The sequence below is a fragment of the Mandrillus leucophaeus genome, unplaced genomic scaffold (assembly GCF_000951045.1).
Source record: "Mandrillus leucophaeus isolate KB7577 unplaced genomic scaffold, Mleu.le_1.0 Scaffold740, whole genome shotgun sequence".
NCBI classification, from domain to species: domain Eukaryota; kingdom Metazoa; phylum Chordata; class Mammalia; order Primates; family Cercopithecidae; genus Mandrillus; species Mandrillus leucophaeus.
The window spans coordinates 244,197-257,862 of NW_012108031.1; the positions used below are offsets into that span (position 1 = coordinate 244,197).

At 37.1% G+C, this 13,666-nt stretch overlaps 1 protein-coding gene across 1 annotated transcript in view; it reads left to right on the forward strand.

Moving 5' to 3' along the window:
• The first annotated feature begins 3,450 nt into the window (after positions 1 to 3,450).
• Positions 3,451 to 13,666, forward strand: part of APC (adenomatous polyposis coli) — a 123,963-nt gene continuing 113,747 nt past the window's right edge. The window contains exon 1 of the mRNA XM_011966093.1: positions 3,451 to 3,517. The gene's annotated coding sequence lies outside the window, so the exon portion shown is untranslated. The remainder of the gene's footprint in view (positions 3,518 to 13,666) is intronic.

Sequence of the window (13,666 nt, forward strand, 5' to 3'; positions counted from 1 at the left end):
TTAGCCAGGATGGTCTCGATCTCCTGACCTCGTGATCCACCCGCCTCGGCCTCCCAAAGTGCTGGGATTACAGGCTTGAGCCACCGCGCCCGGCCGGCATAACTCTATTCTATGTCTAAGGCCTTCAGTAAAGAGAAATATTTTATCAATAAAGTACCAGAGTCAATTAAGGCGACTGAAAGGAGCACTAATTTTAACTCATTTTACACTAGTTAATATTGTCCGTATTCTACTTGTCAGTTTTTTAAACCACAAGTCTTAAATTAGGCCAAAAGTGCCTAGGTAAAAATGGAATGGAAAGGATTTTGTGTGTGTGTGTGTGTGTGTGTGTGTTTTTAGATAGAGTCTTGCTTTATTACTAAGGCTGGAGTGCAATGGTGTGATCTCGGCTCACTGCAGCCCCCGCCTTCCAGGTCCAAGAGATTCTCGTGCCTCAGCCTCCCAAGTAGCTGGGGAATGGAATATTTAAGACATTAAGAATCCTATTAATTCTATTTAGTCATTTTTTTTGTAGCTGCAGAAGGTTCAGAAGGGTTTTTTAAGTTGAATTATATGTTCATATTTACAGCATTTACATATGAAACCATTTACTAAAAGCAGTGAAGCTGGTTATAACAAACACTGATACTGAAAATAAGAGATATGTTTGTCAGTGTGGTCTTTAAACAGTATTACACAATTTATTTCTGTTTCATTTTGATCAGAAAAAAATTGCATATATAGGGAGAGAGATGTGGTCTCTGTTGCGCAGGCTGGAGTACAGTGGTGAGATCTCAGCTCACTGCAACCTCCACCTCCTGGTTCAAGTGATTTGCCCACCTCAGCCTCTTGAGTAGCTGGGACCACATGTGCGTGCCACCACAGCTGGCTAATTTTTTTGTATTCTTGGTAGAAATGAGGTTTTACCATGTTGCTCATGCTGGTCTTGAACTCCTGAGCTCAAGCGATCTGGCCAAGCTCAAGAGATCTGGCCACCTCAGCCTCCCAAATTCCTGGGATTATAGGCATGAGGCACTGCACCCCGCCCAGAAAATATTTTTAATGCATATATATATATATATATATATATGTAGTATAAATAACATCTTCAATTAAATAGAGATAGCAGAAGCTTTATTCTGAGGTATGTACAAACTTGGTAACACAAGGTAATGCTTCAGTAATTTTCCATGTTGAAATTTGGCGCAATATACTTTGATTATATATCTATGTTTAATTATGGTTTTTAAAATAGCTATGCAGTTTTAAAAATTCAAATTAAACTTTTGTGGGAACTCTACTGGTTTGAAAAATATTACTGAATAATTGGCAACATTGTAAAATATAAAATTTTTGACTTGGCTTTCTTTTAGATTTGAAGCATAGTGACTAATAAATATATAATTGTCATAGTTTTCTTTACAACTCTGTCATTTAAGTCACTGATGAGTATCTATGATACATGCAGTAAAAATTTAGACAAACATTTTGGCTACAAATTGGTTTACTAAAAGCTTGAATCATAGTCTGAGTCAAGAGTAATAGGCTTACAATTGTGTCTTAGGGTACTAAGAAGTTCTTTTGAGGAGCTTTTAAATTGTATTCTTTGTTTTGAAAAACTTTTCCTTCTGGAAGTTCTAGGCCTTATGAGAAATTACCTATTCTGAATTTGTCACAAATAATGATGTAAATAAGTCCTGTGCAGTGAATCATGTGCTTTCAGTAAGAGGATTTTGAAAGCCTTTTGTAAAACGAAGTCATTCTCATAATAGAGTTATTTAGGATAGAATCAAATTGATTTACATGCTTTATTTATTTCAAATATGAAGGGAAATTGTTTCTAAATATATTTAAACTTTTAATAGAACAGTAGTATGCCATCAGTGTGGAAATAACTCACTTGTTAATTAAATAAATATTTAGGATACATTTGCTATATATCAGGCATTATAACACAAGGACTAATGAAGGAGGAAAAAAAACAAAAGCACGAAAGAAGAGCAGAAATAGCTCCATAATCTCACTTTCCGGGGATAACCTCTACAGACATTTTGTTGAGTGTCTCTTACTTTTCTGATATATACATTTTTTAATAAAATGGAATTGTCTCAAATATGCTGTTTAATAGCTTGCTTCTTTTCATACTATTTGAAAATTAAGAAAAGATATAATGTATCTTTATAATATGCTTCATTTAAAAACTTTTAAGTTTAAGCCGGGTACAGTGGTTCACGTCTGTGTCTGTAATCCCAGCACTTTGAGAGGCCGAGGTGGGCGGATCACGAAGTCAGGAGATTGAGACCATCCTGGCCAACATGGTGAAACCCCCGTCTGTACTAAAAATACAAAAATTAGCTGGGCATGGTGGCATGTGCCTGTAGTCCCAGCTACTCAGGAGGCTGAGGCAGGAGAATCGCTTGAACCCGGGAGGTGGAGGTTGCAATGAGCCGAGACTGCACCACTGCACTCCAGCCTGGCAACAGAACAAGACTCCATCTCAAAAAAAAAAAAAAAAAAAGTGAAATATAGTATCCTTTTAAATTTTAAATAGATAATAGAAACTGGTTTCCCCCCATTTAAACCAGAATTTAAGTTTAACTTTATAAATTCTTGACAATTTGGATTTTGTCATTCAACCTCATAAAATTAGTTATTTAAGCTTCACCTGGTTAGGTTTAAATGCAGTGCAATTTGCGTTAAAATACTACATTAAAGCCTCAGATTTGTAGTTGCTAACAGCACTTCTATGTATGTGTTAGGGACTGCTCTAAATACTGCTTCATATATATTAACTCCTCTATTCTGTACTTCTATTCCCATTTTATAGAGGAGGAAATTGAAACACTGAGAGGTTAAGTAACTGAAGTTGCAGAGCTAGAGTGACAGGAGTAAAGCTTCAACCCAGGCAACCTATACTTCAGAGTTCTCATCTCAACTGCTAAGCTGCTAGCATAGCTTTTCTGGTAACTATTTTTAATTCAAATATAGTTCGAGTGATCTATCTAACAAGTCATCGCTCTAACAACTCGGTGACTTGTAATGTAAAATTATTCGTTGTAATACATTTAATATAATTGTTTCTTTGTGCTGTGCTGCAAAAATCATAGCAAATGAGATGTAATTTATTACTCTCCCTCCCACCTCTATTACTCTCCCTCCCACCTCCAGCATCTTGTGCTAATCCCTCTGCCCTGCGGACCTCCCCCCACTCTATTATGCGTGTCAACTCCCATCAACTTCCTTGCTTGCTGGGGACTGGGGCTGTGAGGGCATACCCCCCGAGGGGTGCGGGGCTAGGGCTAGGCCGGCTGTGCGGTTGGGCGGGGCCCTGTGCCCCTCTGCTGAGTGCGGGTCGGGAAGCGGAGAGAGAAGCAGCTGTGTAATCCGCTGGATGCGGACCAGGGCGCTCCCCATTCCCGTCGGGAGCCCGTCGATTGGCTGGGTGTGGGCGCACGTGACCGACATGTGGCTGTATTGGTGCAGCCCGCCAGGGTGTCACTGGAGACAGAATGGAGGTGCTGTCGGACTCGGAAATGGGGTAGGTGCTGGAGCCACCATGGCCAGGCTTGCTGCAGGGGGAGGGGGAAGGTGGTTTTCCCTCGCACTGTCTTAAACCGATGGTCTTTCCTTGGCACGGGGTCCACTGCCGCATGCCAAACGAGGAGGCAGGGGCGTAGCCCCCCCCCCCGCCCCCCACTGCAGCACTGGAGATGGATTTCCTGTACTTCAGATCCAGGGTTTTTGACAGAAGAGGAAGAAGGGGGAGGGGTAGAAGGGTTAAGGGGAGTCTGCTAAGAAAAAGCTGTTTTTGAAACTAGAAGGGGTTTTTGTTTTTATAATGCCATTTGACAGAGTGGAATAACAGTATCTAAGGAAACGGGTAGAGGACAACAAAGAATGGGCATATTCATGACGAGGAGCAAAAGCTCTAGCCCATTGAAAGGCTTCTTTTCCTCCCTGGCGACAAGGACACATGCAGTGGTGGCCAAAAGAGAGAGGAGACAAAACCGCTGCAGATGGCTGATGTGAATCTAGTGGAAAGAGCTACTGGGAATGAGAGAAAGAGGAGGAGGCCGGTACTGCAGAGCGTGAGTGGTGGTGTTGGTTGATGAAATATTGGTCACCAGTAGTGTGCCTGCTTTTGTAAAACATCTAAGTAAACTCCCTGTGAATAGTGTGGCAAAAAGATACCAGTGTCTTTGTTAGTTACAAAATGCAGTGGTAGTGGCTTTTTGCGGATGACTGCAGTAGTGCTTTTTCTCCCTCTGTTAGGCTGAAAAGACAACTGCAGAGGAATAAGAAATCGTGCAGCAAATGCTGGGGGTAGAAGCCCATTTACAAGAAGCCATAGTTTATAAATGCAGCCTGAACAGGAGAAAAAAAATTACTGTTTTTTAAAGTAGGAAAAATGTCAGGCTATAAATGTTTTGTCAGTGGAATGTATTGGACACTTTGATTCTACATCACGAAAGAGATGCTCAAATTCTTTGATTTAACATAAATCCTATAGGAAATCTTAATAAATTATGTATGAAACAGTGGATCTTTTCCTTTGTTAGTGAAGCTTTTATGCCATTAATTAGGTCATTCAAGAGCAAACCACTTTATAATGTAAATTACTTTATGAAAAATTATGGTGAACAAATTTTTGTAGGCCTAATATTTAAGACCTATATTTAAGTAATTTTATATTTCTCTTTGGTTGCTTTTAGATAACACTGAATAAAGTCTACAGGCAAATATTTTAAAGCAACATGACTTTTCTTCTAGATGTATTTCTGTCTAGTGAATTCTCATATACTCTTGATATAAATTGTATTTTGTTGAGCTTATTTTTTTTCCTTTACCTAAATGTAAAAGCCTATCTTTATGCATATTTATGGTAGCCAACCTGCCACACCTCCCCACTCCCTGAACAAGGATGGCAGTGGCTTTGTAAAGCCCTCCAGGGTCAGTGACAGTGCCTCTTTAATAATGTTTATGTAATAGAAAGTCCTAAGATGACCTATTATATTGTTTTAGTAATATTTTCAAGATAATACAGAATTGGGCTGGCTTAGATAAATAAGATACGTAAATTTTTCACTGATAAATTTAAACAGTTCTTTAAAAAATTATATCTGTTTTAAGAATTACTTGATCATGGATATCAGGATTGGTAGTACTTAGGAGCCGGGCGTGGTGGCCCATGCCTGTAATACCAGCTAAACAGGAGGCTGAGGGAAGCTGAGGCAGGAGGATCACTTGAGCCTCAGAGTTCAAGACCAGCCTGGGCAACCAAGCAAGACCTTATCTCAAAAAAAAGTACTTAGAGTCTTTTTTTAAACCTAATGGAAACTATAGCTAGAACTAAAGATGTCACATTAAAATTCCAAATGAAGTTTAACAGCTAATATTACTTGGTTCTTTGAATTTCATTAGCATAGTGTTTGAGAGTCTATAAAATTATTATTTTTACATAAATTACCTTCTTTTACCATTTTAACAGCTCAGTGTAGCATTATTTTTATTTTAAATGTTAGAGACTCCTAATCAAGTATGTTATGACTTTATCCAAGGTCAAATATTGTATAACAATGTGAAGAACCTAAGTCTTCTATTTTATTCTCATTCTATAAAACTATAATGCCTCTTATTACATACATACAAAATAATATATAACAGAGGTAATTTGAAAAGCAGTGTAAGTCACTGACAAATTATTAAAAAAGTGAAAAGGCAATCCTACTTGGTTGTGAATTTTTATCTACAATATAAGAATGCTTTATAAAATACCTGGTGACTAAGCAAATGGAGAAGCAGCAGTTTTCATGATGACATTCATAAACAACTTTTTAAAGATCGTGTTATTATATGAACACATCTAAGTAGAATAGTGTTAGATTGAGAGGTTTTTCTGAATTAAATAAGAAATAAAGAACTAAAGTTTATTTCATTCCTCTTGTAGTATATCTAATCTATGACTGAACTGTTGGCTTTAGTGGTCTTTGAAATTATTCACTGATATGGCGTGAATTGTGCTATTAAGGAATTTAAAATTAAATACTTATTAATGTTTTATGAACTGAATTTAAGCTATTGAAGTTTTTGTTTTTTCTTTTTTCTTTTCTTTTTTTTTTTTTTTTGGGGGGGGGTGGGGGACAGGGTCTCACTTTGTCGACCCAGGCTGGCGTGCAGTCGCAAACATGGCTCACTGTAGCTTCAACCTCCCAGGCTCAAGTGATGCTCCCGCTTCAGCCCCCTAGGTAGCTGGGACTACAGGCGCACACCACCATGCATAGCTAATTTTTGTGTTTTTTGTAGAGATGGGGTTTCGCCAGGTTGCCCAGGCTGGTCTCGAACTTCTGAGCTCAAATGATCCTCCCACCTCAGCCTCCCAAAGTGCTGGGATTACAGGTGTAAGCCACCATGAAGTTTCTCATTTGCATTAATTGCTCTGTAGATTTTACCATTTTTGTCTGTTTTATAAACTGTTACTCATTTTATGAAATTTAACCAATCTTTTATACTTGTGTATGTTTAAATGTTCTCTTCAATTTTGATCTCCCTTCTCCCCCTTTTCTTGTATTAGAATCTGAAACCTACTTATGTGGCACATAAAATGGGATAGAGTATTATGGTTCAGAAAAGATGGGTAATAGTTTAGGAAATACATTCACTACATATTTATTAGGATACCTTCTAAATATCATCTATGAAAGATGCTGGAGTCAAATAAGACATGTAAACTAATCTCTAAGAAACTCATGGTAGAATTATGTGAAATTTCATTGCAAGTTAAACACTGCTTTGGCTACTCCTAGGATATTTAAAGATTTATATAATCTAAGATATCCTCTAATTTAGAAGAATATGGTGGATTGCTCTTTGAAACACCGCTTTTTCATAAGATCTGCTTAGAGTCACAGAGATTTTTTGAAAACTAAATTACTTTTGAAGTACTAAGTATCTTGAATGTACAATGAAAACTTCCGTTAAGTGAATAGATAATGTTCTCAAAAGCTGATTTTGTAAATCAAATCATACATCAGTTGGTACAAGGTAAACCTTCTCCCCTTTATTCTCACACCCTGCTCCCACTCCTCGTGTTTTTAAATATGCATACATTCTTGAGAAGTAGTTATCATCATTTTGTGAATCTATTTTTTTTTACAGTTAATGAGATTTTTTAAAAAAAATTTATTGCGATAAATATACATAAAATTTACCATCTTAAGCACTTTTAAGTGTACAGTTCTGTGACATTAAGTACATTCACATTGTTGTGCAACCATCACGACACCCATCTCTAGAAATTTTTAATCTTCGCTAATTAAAACTCTGTGCACATTAAACACTAACACGCCATTTTCCCCTCACCCAACCCTTGGTAACCACCACTCCACTTTTTGTCTCAATGAATTTGACTATTCTAGGAACCTCAAATAAGAAAAACCATTTAATATTCATTCTTTTGCAACTGGTTTATTTCACTTAGCATAATGTCTCGAAGGTTTATCCATACTGTAGCATGTGTCAGAATTTCCTTCCTTGTTAAGTCTAAATGATGTTCCATTGCATGTATATGGCACATTTTGTTCATTCTTCTCTCAGTGGACACTTCAGGTTGTTTCCACCTTTTGTCTATTGTGAATAATGCTGCTATAAACATGGGTGTGCAAGTGTCTGCTTGGGTTTTACTTTTTTGTGTGTACTTAAACCGATGTTTTTAATTTACATAATTTTTGAACATTGTTAACTCAATACTGTTTTTACGATCTATCCATTTTACTTTATGTCTATATAGTTTGTGATGCTAACTCTGCTGTATAGTATTCTATAGTACCTATCACTGTTCCTCCAGTGAAGGCCATAAGTTTTCTCCAAATCCCATTAACCACAAACACCTTTATGGTATACATTCTTGTACATGTCGCCTTAGGGACTATGTTATTTACGTATTTCTGTATAACAAATTGTACCAAAACTTAGTGGTTTAAACAGTTCCTGTGGGGCAGGAATTCAGGAATGTCTTAGTTGGATGGTCTGATTCAGGCAGGATCTCTTATAAAGTTGTAGTCACGATGTCAGTCACAGATAAAGTCATCTGAAGGGCTTGACTAGACTGACGGATCTTCTTCCAAGATGGCTAACTCGCATAGTCTGTTTTTCATTGGCTACTGGCAAGAGACCTCAGTTCCTTGTCATGTGGGCCTCTCCATGGGGCTGCTTGAGTGTCTATAACATAGCAGCTGACTTCCCTCAATAATTCTAACAGAAAGGCCATTTATGACCTAGACTCAGAAGCCACACACCATCGCTTCTGCTGTATTTTCTTTATTAGAAGTGCATCACTAAGTCCAGCCTACCCAAGGGAGGAATTAGGATCCACCTCTTAAAGGAGTAGGGTGAAAGAATTTGTGATGTATTTTAAGATCATTACATTGACCAGTGAAACAGTTTCATTGGATTTATCTCTGATAGAGGGATCTCTGGATTATAGGGCATTGTTTCCTATTTCAGATGTAACAAATTAACACAAATTTAGTGGTTTAAGACAACACAGATGGATTATCTTGCAGTCCTGGAGATCAGACACGGTTTTCACTGGACCGAAATCATGATATCAGTGGCTTTGCATTTCCTCCAGCGATTCTATGGAAGAATCAGTTTTCTTGCTTTTCTTCAGGTTCTTGGCATTCCTTGTCTCATGGCCTGTTTCTCCATCTTCAGTGCCAGCAGCGTTCTAAATCTCTCTCTGAATCTGACCCTCTGCTGCTCTTGTCACATATTATTCTCTGACCCTTCTGCCTCCTTCTTAAAAGAACCTTTGTGATTACATTGGGTCCACCCAGATAATCCAGTAAATCCTGCTTCAAGATACTTAATCACATCTGCAAAGTTCCTTTAGCCACATAAGGTAACACATTCATAAGTTTTGGGAACTAGGATTTGGTCATCTTTGTGGGGCCATACACAGGCATACTCATCTGTTCTCCATTTTTTTAAGCTGAAGGATTATTTTAGTTATTTTTACTTTTGCGAATGAGTGTTACTTCCTTTTGGTAAATTCAGATTTTCATTTACCAAGTTTGTTTAAAGTATAGTGTAATATATAATGATCACCAAGATGGTAAGCAGATACTCATTGTTCAATTAGATGCTTGATTTTATCATCACTTAATGTATATCAGTGTATCAGCTACTTCTGACATAGTCTGTAATAGAAACGTTAAAGCAACACGGCCTTATTAAATTTCTCTTTGTACCTTGTAGACTTGTTATAACACCATTTCCGTGGGCGCTCTGTTGAAACTTCAGCTTCCTTACACTGTGAAGTCACTAAAGCTTTATGTTGTTCCATTCCATATTTATACATTGTACCTCCTTCTGTTGTTCCCTGATTCCTTTGCACTGTATTTCAGCTAAATTAGATGACTATCTCTTTCCCCAAATATATATATCATTTTTCCAACCTCTGACCTTTGGTCGTTCTTTTCCTTCTCCTGGAATACTGTCCTCATACTTATGTTTGTTATAATCATGCCATCTCTTAAGTTCCCTTCTAAAATGGCTTTTACATTTTGAACCCTTTCCTCAGTTTTCTCAGCAAGGTATGACTTTTGTAGCATTCCCTGTCAGTGCTTTTCAACCCAAATTTGGCCTTGAATTCTAGGTGATTTCATCTTAGCCTGGGTCCCTTGTCAGAGTCCTGAGGCCAGGCCTTTTGTGAAATACTTTGGGAAGTCATCTAGGGGATATAGAAGTATAGACCTGAAAAGAGTGAGACAGAGAAAGAAGGACAGCTAGTAGAAACATGTTCTCAAGTTGGTCATCACTTTGGACAGTTGTGGTTTGACCTGCCAGGACTTTCTGAGGGACCATATAGAATGTAACTCTGAATTGTCCACCCAAGGGTAAGATTTGTATACTAGCTCCTGTTCCCCTTTGGTCAATAATTGCCCCATTAAGTGTTTAGTCTTTTATTGGTTGTACATGCATTAATGTTGGGAACACAATGAGGTGTCAGAGATTCCCTAGGACAGAAAACAAAGGATACCTCGTGCCCCTGATGTGCCTTTAGTTTCCATCTGCAGTAAGCCGATTGCTGCAGCCAAGACAGTGTGAAGTGGGACACAAAAATCTATTTGTATACTGATCCTATTTACCCATTCTCTTGAATAGTCCCCCCTTTGCTAGATAATAAGCTACCTGAGAACAAGGAACTTGTCAACCTACCTTTCTCCCTATATTATTTTCCCAGAGCCACTGTAACAAAGTACCGCTGACTGATAACTTAAAAGAATAGAAATGTATTTTCTTACACTTCTGGAAGCTGGAAGTCTGAAATCAATGGGTTGGGAAGGTTAGTTCCTTCTGATGAGGGAGAATCAGTTCTGTGTCTCTTTCCTAACTTTTAATGGTTGCCTGAAATCCTTGGTATTCCTTGGCTTGAAGCTTCCTCACTCCAATCTCTGCCTCTATTATCACATGGCATTCTCCCTGTGTGTCTCTGTGTCCCTGTTTCTTCACATGGTCTTCTTACAAGGTTGCTGAATTATCTCGTAAGCAGATATTCATTGTTCACTTAGGTTCTTGGTTTTATCATCACTTAATTTATATCGATGTATCAGCTACTTCTGACATAGTCTGTAATAGAAACTGAGAAACATTAAAGCAACATGGCCTTATTAAATTTCTCTTTGTGTCTTTTAGACTTGTTGTAACACCCATTTCATGGGCACTCTATTGAAACTTGATCTGTCATTGTCTTACCAGTCATTGAATTTAGGGCCCACTCTAATCCAGTATGACCTCATCTCAAACTTGATCCATTTATGAAGACTCTGTCCCCAAATAAGGTCATATTTGATGTAACGTTGTTTGGGGTTTTTTTTTTTTTTTTTTTTTCCCTCCGTTGCCAGCCTAAAGTAGCTTCTGGGCTCAAGCAGTCCTCCCAACTCAGCCTCCGAAGTAGCTAGGATTACAAACATGTGCTTCCACAGCTGGCTAATTTTTAATTTTTTTTCTTAAGGACAGGGTCTCACTATATTGCACAGGCTGGTCTCGACCTCCTGTCTACCAGTGATCCTCCCACCTCAGCTTCCCAGAGTGCCGGGATTACAGGTGTGAGCCACTGTGCTCACACCTATAACATACCTTTTTATGAAACACAGTTCAACCCGTAACACTCCCTTAATACTTGGTACCTTGTGAATAATAAGATACCTAAATATGGTACATTGTGAATAACAAGGCATATTGTTTTACTCTTTTAATGGAAAAGTCATCTTAGACATTCTCTGAATTTGTGCCCTCTCTTTCTGTTGTCTGCCCTCTGTGGCTGATAATGCACCCTTTCTGTTCCTTCTTACATGTATATTTGTCTTTTATGTGGCTATCGCTGAGTAAAGCATTTTGGGAATTACAAAAGCTAAGTATTAGATATAGACCTTGTCTTCAAGATGTTTATGCTCCAGCTGGGAAGACAAAACACCCCAAGGTAAAATGGAATAATTAGAGAACAGTTAGGCCAAATCATATAGTATTTACTGTTCAGTTAGCAGGAAGATTCATTATTGGCCAGAGATGTCAGGAAGGTTTTGTGTAAGCAACTGAGCTGGGCCTTAAAGGATGAGGATATCTTATAAGAGCAGAGGAAAAAAGGATGTGGTATTCAGAAAGGGGAAGAGTTATAAACAAAAATGCAAAGGTAAGAAAGAGTTTGTAGAGAAAAGTGAGGAGAGACTTACTTGAAGAAGGTTATCTTGGAACTTAATAGGCATTAAGTTTGGAAGGTAGACTATTATCAGATATAATAGATTGTGAACACTGGACCGAAGTTATACAGTCTTTAAGAGCATGAGCATTAAAAACAAATACAGATTTGAATTCTGGCATAGCCTCTTGATCTGTGTTCTTAGGAAAGTTATCTACTGTTTTGAAGTTCCATTTTTCTTAACTCAGAAATGCGTAACACTACCTCATAGGTGGTTGTGAGGATTAAATGAGTTAATATATAGAAAGCATTTATAGTACATCGGATATTGTAAGTACTAAATAAATATCAGACTTTCTGAATTTCACATATCAAATACATGAAAAATTACAAAGGATTTGTAATTTTTATATATATAGGATTTAAATAATATGCTATAGTCAGTAAAGAGTTATAGAACTTCATATACTTTTCCTTTTAAAAACTTTTTAGTACAATATCTATGAAAATTAGTCATGTTCTTGACTACAAGACAAACCTTTAAAAATTTTCAAATGGTAACAATTTTATAAGCAATAGTCTTCCATTAATCTAATAAACAATATATCAATGACAATAAAAAGATGACTCAAAAAGCCTTATATACCTAGCAATCGAGATGAATCTTTGAAGTATCCCCTAGATCAAAGAGGAAATCAAGATGGAAGTTATGAGTTATCTAGAAATAAAGAGAAGAACTCTTCATACTAAAACCTGTGGAATGTAGATAAGGCTGTACTAAGAGAAAAACTGATGTCCTTAAAATTTATATTATTAAGGAAGAAACGAATAAGTGAATGTTTAAGTGAGGAAATAAACGAATTAATATTCACTTTATTATTATTATTATTTTTTTGAGATGAAGTCTCACTCTGTCGCCCAGACTGGAGTGCAGTGGCACAATCTTGGCTCACGGCAACCTCCACCTCAAGCGATTCTCCTGTCTCAGTGACACCCCCACCACCCCATAGCTGGGACTACAGGCATATGCCACCACACCCAGCTTATTTTTGTATTGTTAGTAGAGACAGGATTTCACCATGTTGGACAAGCTGGTCTCAAACTCCTGACCTGCCTCCCAAAGTGTTGGGATTACAGGCATGAGCCACCACGCCAGCCTTTCACTTTAAATAACTAAGTAAGCCAATGGAAAATAAGAGGATATAATTAGTAAAGATAAAGAAATTGATAAAATAGAAAATAAAGTAGTGGAAAGGATATGTTGATGTTTTTGTTTGTTTTGGTAAACACCAATAAAATAAATGAAACCCTAGAAAGTTTAAAGGAATAAAAGACAAACAGAACACCAATGAGAAAAGATACCTTCAGATAAAGAATTTTTAAATGAGAGAATATATACAACTCCGACAATACATTTGTAAAACTAGAGGAAATAGTTTACTAGTGAACTATTAATGAATAAAATTAATACAAGGTGGAGAAAGCATGAAAAGACTAAACCTCAGAAGAAACTTTAAAATACTTTAAAAAAATCTTAGCTCTAAAATGGCACCTCTTTTGAGTATCCATCACTTTGATAAGAAAAAAGGCACCTTCTGATTTGAATTCTAGCTGACTTTCAAAGGATAGATACTATTCAAACTATTCCAGACCATATAAAAAGATGAGACATCTATCAGTTCATTTTGCAAACTAGTGTAAGCTTAATTCAAAACCTTATTTCAAAATACTATAAAAATTTAAAACTGTATGTTTTCTCTTTAAAAATTCTAAGTGAAATATGAAGAAATCAACAGGCTCATAAAAGAATAAAACATGAACAAGTGGGGTTTATTTCAGGAATGGAGGATAGGTCAACATTCAAAAATCTTATAACTGCATCAAGAAATTAAAAGAAAAACGATTTGATTGTACAAAAAAGTGCTATTTATGTTCAGCAGCTACTACTAATAAAAACTTTAAACTCAAGGGAAAATGCCTAAACATGTT